This window comes from Anopheles ziemanni, chromosome 2, assembly GCF_943734765.1.
Source record: "Anopheles ziemanni chromosome 2, idAnoZiCoDA_A2_x.2, whole genome shotgun sequence".
Lineage (NCBI taxonomy): Eukaryota > Metazoa > Arthropoda > Insecta > Diptera > Culicidae > Anopheles > Anopheles ziemanni.
Window position 1 is genome coordinate 8,521,611 of NC_080705.1, and position 6,945 is coordinate 8,528,555.

Genomic DNA, 6,945 nt, shown 5'->3' on the forward strand with positions numbered 1-6,945 from the left:
ATGCGTGTCCTTGGTGGCTTTCCTTTTTTGTTGTCGTTGTGTTGAGTGTGACACGATGGGGAAAAAGCGTTCCAACATAACATGACACGTGGAAAGTGTTATATACACTCCGACGAGTGTGCCGACTTCATTCAACTCCAACGCCAACGCTGATGCTGATTGATTCTGCTTTGCTTTCCCCGGTACTAATTGGGAGACATTGATACACGCAGACCAATTCCCGATCGATTATCATGATCGAAGCTGGTGACGATGCTACCATAAAACAAGCGAACATTCATTACCGTGCGTCGTGGAACCATGCTTGACAGATATTTAACTAATCGAAGGGTTCTATAGGGTTCCAGGGTCCAACGCAATAAATGAAAGTGACTAAACTAAACCGCAATGTGTGTGTGTGCTACTCGTGCGAGTATCGAATGTAATCTGCTTTACTTCCGCTTTGTAACGAAAAAATAAACATGGTTTGTGGCAAGGCCATGTTGTCCCCCAAATCCAACCTTACATTGTACAGTACGGGTACATGCTGTTAATGTTGCCTATCGCTCACGACGCTCTGCTCCCTTTGGCTTTGGCGCAAAAACCGGCCAGCACGTTGTGTGCGGCGTCCTCGTAAACATCGGCCTCCGATGTTCGTGCGCTTAATGCCTGACTGGGTTCCCTTGTACCAGACGACGACGACGACGACGACGACGTTGACGCTGTTGGGAACCCAAATATAACGGCTCAGCCAGTACATATGCTTCCGGTGGGACACCGACGTGTCTGTGTGTGTGTGTGTGTGTGACTGTGTATGCCTTCCGGTCGTTTCGTCACCCGAGGCATCGGTTGACTGCATAATCTGCTCCCCAAACCCTTTCCCTTTCCCCTCCACACACACCCGTCGTAATGCCTCGTCGTGTGGCAAAAAGGCAAGATTGGAAATTTCCTGATGCGTAAAGTGTTTTACTTTTCACTTTCTGTTCTACCCACCCCCCTCCCAGGCTCGGAGGAGGGGAAACATGCTCGCAGTATGCTCCATCGTTGGTCGACCACCCTCCGGTAAGGTTGGGGTTGACGCGATCACGTCGATTGTGATGCTGAAATCGTGCTACGAATGAGTTGTTACAGCAGTTCCGGGGAAACGTAATCTTCCGTTGAGCTAATACTGCCGAAGCGCACGTGCATGTTACCGTATGTATGGACCAACAAATTAACCGACCTCCGGTACTAATGAATTTCCTTGTGACAACACCGTAACATCTCACTGAAATGGTGCATGAAACATAGCAAACAATATTAAGTTCGATTTAAATGTCTAAGAAATCCATGAAGCAATCAATAAAATATTTTCGAAGTGATGAGGCAACCAAATGTGCTTGATAGAAAAGAAAGGAACAAGGAAATATGAATTTATTTGTCGAACAAAGCAAATTCAAATAAAGTAAACGGAATTATTGTAAAAGCAATAAAAAAAGAAGTATAAGAAAGTAACATACAATATTTTAAAAGAGTAGAATTGAGAAGAAAAACTGACAAACTGAATAGAAGACAATTGTTTATTTTGAAAAGAATGTCCGCAAGAAAATATGCAGACAGAGTAAAGTAGGGCCAATCCAACTTTATTATAATTACACTAAAAATGTAGAATGAAGAAATACAAATTGACGAATTGATTGGAAGATTTTTGCATACTTTGAAGAACATTTTTGGTTGAAAATTTCCAAACCTATTTCATTATAATTCTAGCAAGATAATTTTTCAATCAAAATTAACCATCAGACCTCTTTTTTATGATCAAATCACCTTCCAATATCAATACACACGTACACGCGCACGTGTCAGGACCCTTTTTCAAGCTCACAAAAGTTCAACGGTTGGAAGACAAACATTGGTTTAAACAATTTTCAAATGAGCTTTCGAAGCTCATCGCTAACTCAATCCTACTTCGTTAGCACAAATCGAATTGAAATCGCTCCGTGCTCCACGATCCGTCCTCCACGTGCTTCATCAAAGACTCAACTTCTGTAACAACTACTCACCGGGACGGGGGGCTGAAATTGAATCAAGTTAATCTATCGTTCCCGAACTGCGTTCATCTCCAACGCCGACGAAAAAAAACCTTTCACCGAACATCAACATCCCATTTCCCGTGCTGACGTTTTATTAAAAACTCACCTCACGTGCAACCGATATCGTTCGACGATATTGGAAAGTGAACCAACCGTTTTTCCACCCTCCGAATTTCCGTTCTCTTCCGTGGAAAAGAATGGAGAATATAGATTCCAGGCCGACGTGCATGTGAATAATCTAATTTCGAACGCGAGTTCTCGTTTTTCCAATACTGCATACGACGCTTGCAGCATCAAACACTATCAGTCTTTCTTTGCACATAAACGTGCACGTGCAGGATTGGATGCAGCAAATCTCCAACGGGAGAACAGATAGCATAACCTAATCAGACAACAAAATCACCCGCCCGCATCGAAGGAGGCACTTTCTTTCGGGGGTTGATTCTCGAGCGATTGAGTGTTCATCTCAAGGATCCATCAGAGTAGACATTTGCTAGATGATCTCCCGACTTCGGAACGGGAGTGCTTTTCAATAGCTCTTGAATATGAACTCGGCAATGAAGAATCGAATTCCCTCCATCGGCAGCGAAGTTTAATCGAATGTTTACCACGTGGAAAACTGAAGCAATAAGAATAATAATTGAATCCATTTTCCACGTGCATGTGCAGTTTCATTCACTCTTCGAACGCTCGGTAGGAAAATCGGAATGGTGAAAAATCCTCCAAATCCTACGAGGTAGTTCCAAATACAGTCGGTTAGCAACACTTTGCAGGAGGAGAATTCAATTTCCCTTCCGAAACCCGGGGTGAGTAACAGCTATCCGATAGATCAGACATCCATCATCGGCGCGTCCGTCGTTCAGTGACAGTGCGTTCGCTTCAACAGTGGTTTACGCCTCCGGTTGCGTTCAATTATTCACCATCGAGGGAGGAAAAAGGCGATGTGGAGTGAGGGTGAGGGGACGTGGAAAACGCTGGTCACATCCGCTCGATCTATCGCGCTGACCGGATCTTTTGGCAGCTCGGACCGCTTCGTGTTTTGCCGTCCGGTAGCCACTTTCAAACGGGGAATACTAGCAATTTCCCCCCAGCGGACGGGTGGGAAACTCCCGGGAAATTGTTGCCAACAGCTGCTAATTGAATGTGTTTCTGTATGTATGTGTACGGGAGATTGTCCGGTAGGTGCCGTTTGAGATTTGAACTCGCTCGCTTGCGCTGATGATGCTGCAAACGAGAGGAAAATTAAATTGCGCACAGTGTTTTTCCTTCCTTTCATGGCGCCATCCTTCCCCGATGCCTAGGTTACGCGCGGCTGCGGTTGACCCGTGTTTGCGTATTTCCCGCCCGCGGGTGTGTGTGTGTGTGTGTGGGTGGGGATGGGAAAAATTAATTAAGACCTCGCACAAAAGGAATTCTATCGGTCGACGCCTGGCGCAGGAGTGTCCTTCGCGGTCGACGCATCTTTCAGCTAGCTTTTTCCTTCCTCTCTGTTGCTATCTGCACACAAACACACACACCCACCGTTAGTAACGAGGAAAGGGCGACTACAGAGGCCCGGCCATCAAAGCCTTGTGACTTGTGACATTGATTGAGAAGTCAATAAATAAATATTCGCATTGCGCTCGACCGACGTCTAGCGACGACGGGAACCGGACGTCAACAAGAGATCCTTCGTTCCCCCTCACCGCCCCCGGTGGGCTTTTGACGTTTGCACAATGTCAGTCGGAATTTCATTAGAGGCCCTGGTTTTTCCCGTCCACGGTTCCGGGTTTGCTTGATGAAATGTGAGACAAAATTTGTTTCCGAGTGAAAAAATGTAATTTTGAATCGGAATTTTCGGCCCCCGAGGAGGCTTGAGGTTAAGCGGGCTTCATGTGTTCCCTTGTTCCAAGTGTGCGTGTGATTGCAGTTGACCAGGAATTTTATTTTATTAAACATAAATCGCGCAATCAGTATTAATCTTCCCACGTTGGAAACAAATGGTATTTCCTACAGCAAAGCAATCCACGTTACGTTGGAAATAGATTGCCATGGCTACTTTGATATTTGTTTCGGAAGGTCGGGTTCTCCATTGTTCATCCGTAGCGGTCAACAATGCTTACAAAAGTAGAATAAAATAATCAATATTTCTGCAGCAATTGCACAAACTTCACAAAGCGGCACATTTTATCCCCGCCCGAGAGCGGTACCTAATTGTATCCCATTTCTTCCTCGGATGCTAGAACCCACCTTACGATGCAGTTTTATCTCTCCCTAATACGGTCGAGCTCTGGGGGGGAAGTTTATGGACGGTACGCCTGCACGACACCATCGGTTGCAAATTGCGATGTTTTATTGCCCCGGGCGCGGGCGGGGGCAGCAAGTCTCGTCACGTACTTTCCACAAAACCCCGAAGCCGAACAATGAACAATAAAATGCATCTGCAGTGCAAGCGAACGCGGCGAAGGAGAGAACAGGTGACACACACAAAGCCAACATTACACAACTTTTACGGCACGTGACGAGAAATGGGGATGGGGACGTAAGTGAAAGGTGGAACAAATGGTGGTGGTGAAACGAAAAGTCCTGATGGAGGGCTTGGTTGAAACACGGTTTCTTGACACGGTTTTGCCTTTGCCTCCGCGAAGTCCGAAACCTCGAAACCTCGATGTAAACAGCTGTCCGGAAACCGTTTATCACCAATTTATTTCCGAACTTTCACCAGAACCTCACCAAGCATCAAGCGAGGAGGAGCGGGGAGGGCATTATAATTTGTTTTCCCTGTCAGCGGATACCGGCTTGGACACTTATCAATCGATCGGCTCTTTTGGCGAAACGAGGTCCATTCGCCTTTGATGTTTTTTTTTTATTTCTTCCCTCATAACCATTCGTAGAACCCACATGGGAAGGAGAAAAAGGTGCTACTCAGGGTTTCCATGCTTGGAAAATTGGAACAACGGCGAGGCAAAAATTAGATGGTTAGTTTCCACACGGTTAGAGCGCTGAGGGCGATAGAACGTTTCTGGCCATCGGGGTTTGTTATCCGACTTCACCGCTTTCTTCCACCCATTGGCGTCTTTGTCGAGTCTTTTAGAAAGAAGCTAACACGAGCGACACGACCACGTGGAAATGACCTATTTTGAAGCATTCGAAGGAAAACACCAAGCAAAACCAAAAAAAGAGAACGAAACTAGAACATCCAACGGATGGGTTCACCCTCTCAAAAACTGGACACGACGAGCTCATCGTCACTCGACACAACGTGCCATCCCGGGCCATTCCCATCAGAACCTCCTCTGATGTCTTCCTTAGAACCGGCTTGGACTTTGGGGACCGGAAGTTCTGGGTGTCTTTTTACGGCCGCACAAATATTGCCCCTCTTTATGGCTTAATTTTATGTCCCCCGGGTGATGGTGATGTAAAAATGTGTTTTTCGTCCCCCCTTGGAATCGGGGACTCCTCCAAATATCCATCTGGTGCTCGGGAAAATATGTCTACACGAGGAAAACTCGGCCCTTAAACTGATGCAGGCAGCACTAATCCGAGAACCTTTAGGGAAGTCCTGACGTTTGAGAGATGCAACGTTGTTGTTGACGCAACTTCACGTTGGTCATGGTTTGCTGTTGGGTAATGATTTTATTGAACCCACGTCGCTTTGCGGATTAAAAGAGTTGTGCCTTAATCTAGCTTGAACCTTGGATGTAGCTTAGGGATTACTGTACCCGAAACTTTGGTGCAACAACAGGTAGAAGCCGTGTGCATCTGGTGATAATGACCAGAACCCTCAATTCCCGGAAGGGAATCTTGATATTCCGTTGAGAGAAAGGTAGACCTAGGGTTTTCGTCCCATAATTTAACGACCCATCAAATCTAGGACTGTCATTTATGAACACTATCTCATTCGCAGGTGTAGATTACAGGAACAAAAACCTCTCATTTCTCGTATATTGACAGTCCTGGCCCTTTTGTATCCCTTCGGAACATCTGCGTTTTGTAATGAGCACATAAACAGATCCACAACAATACATCCCATGTCTCATAAACAACTATACCGGCTGACAGCCCACACACACACACCCACACACACCCACTCTGCGAGAACTTACTGCTGCACCCTTTTGTCCGAACCGGCTGCAACGTGTTGTCGTTGAGCAATCATCACCTATTGTGGCATAAATAAATTAAATCGATTACCGTCCTCAGCGTACACTCGGGCCCTGGGACGTCCTGAGGGTCGGAGGAGATTCTTCCCAGATCCACACCATAGTATATTCCCCATAGTTTCCCCCACAAACTTGACACAACTCCCAGGGGCCCATCATCCGGGCAGCAATTTAATTAAACCCGTTTGATTGTCGACTCTCCGACGACGGAGACGACTCTGGCTTGGTCTGCTGCAACGCGTGGACAGTTTGGAATGGTCCCATGGTCACCTTCGGTTGCCATCACAAGGCATCAAAAATCAATACTAATCAAGTCGGGCGGTAAACTCCTGCACACGAGCGATGTCTGCGGAGTGAAGTGTAAGGTACTCCGAGGACTTCAGGAGATGTAGTCCCTCAGTCGCCAAATGGGCAGTCGCCAAATCCGTGGACAAATGTCTCTTACCCAGCGGTTAGAGGCCGGTTAAGCTGCACCAACATCTCTCGATTCTTTGCGGCCAAATCATCACGTTCAATGTGGTGAGACATCGTGGTCGATCCTTCAGGCGGCGGACATTCGCAACAATATTTCGTTGCTGTTCCGAGTGCAGCTCTAGTCTTGTTCTTCTGAACAGTCGTCGACGCTGAATGAACCATGGAATTGGACTACAGCAGAAACCACAGGCTTTGACCGGCAGCAACAATGCATCACGGGTTTTATTGCAAAATGCCACATCCGGCATTCGGTTTTAGTCCTTGCACTTTCACGGGAA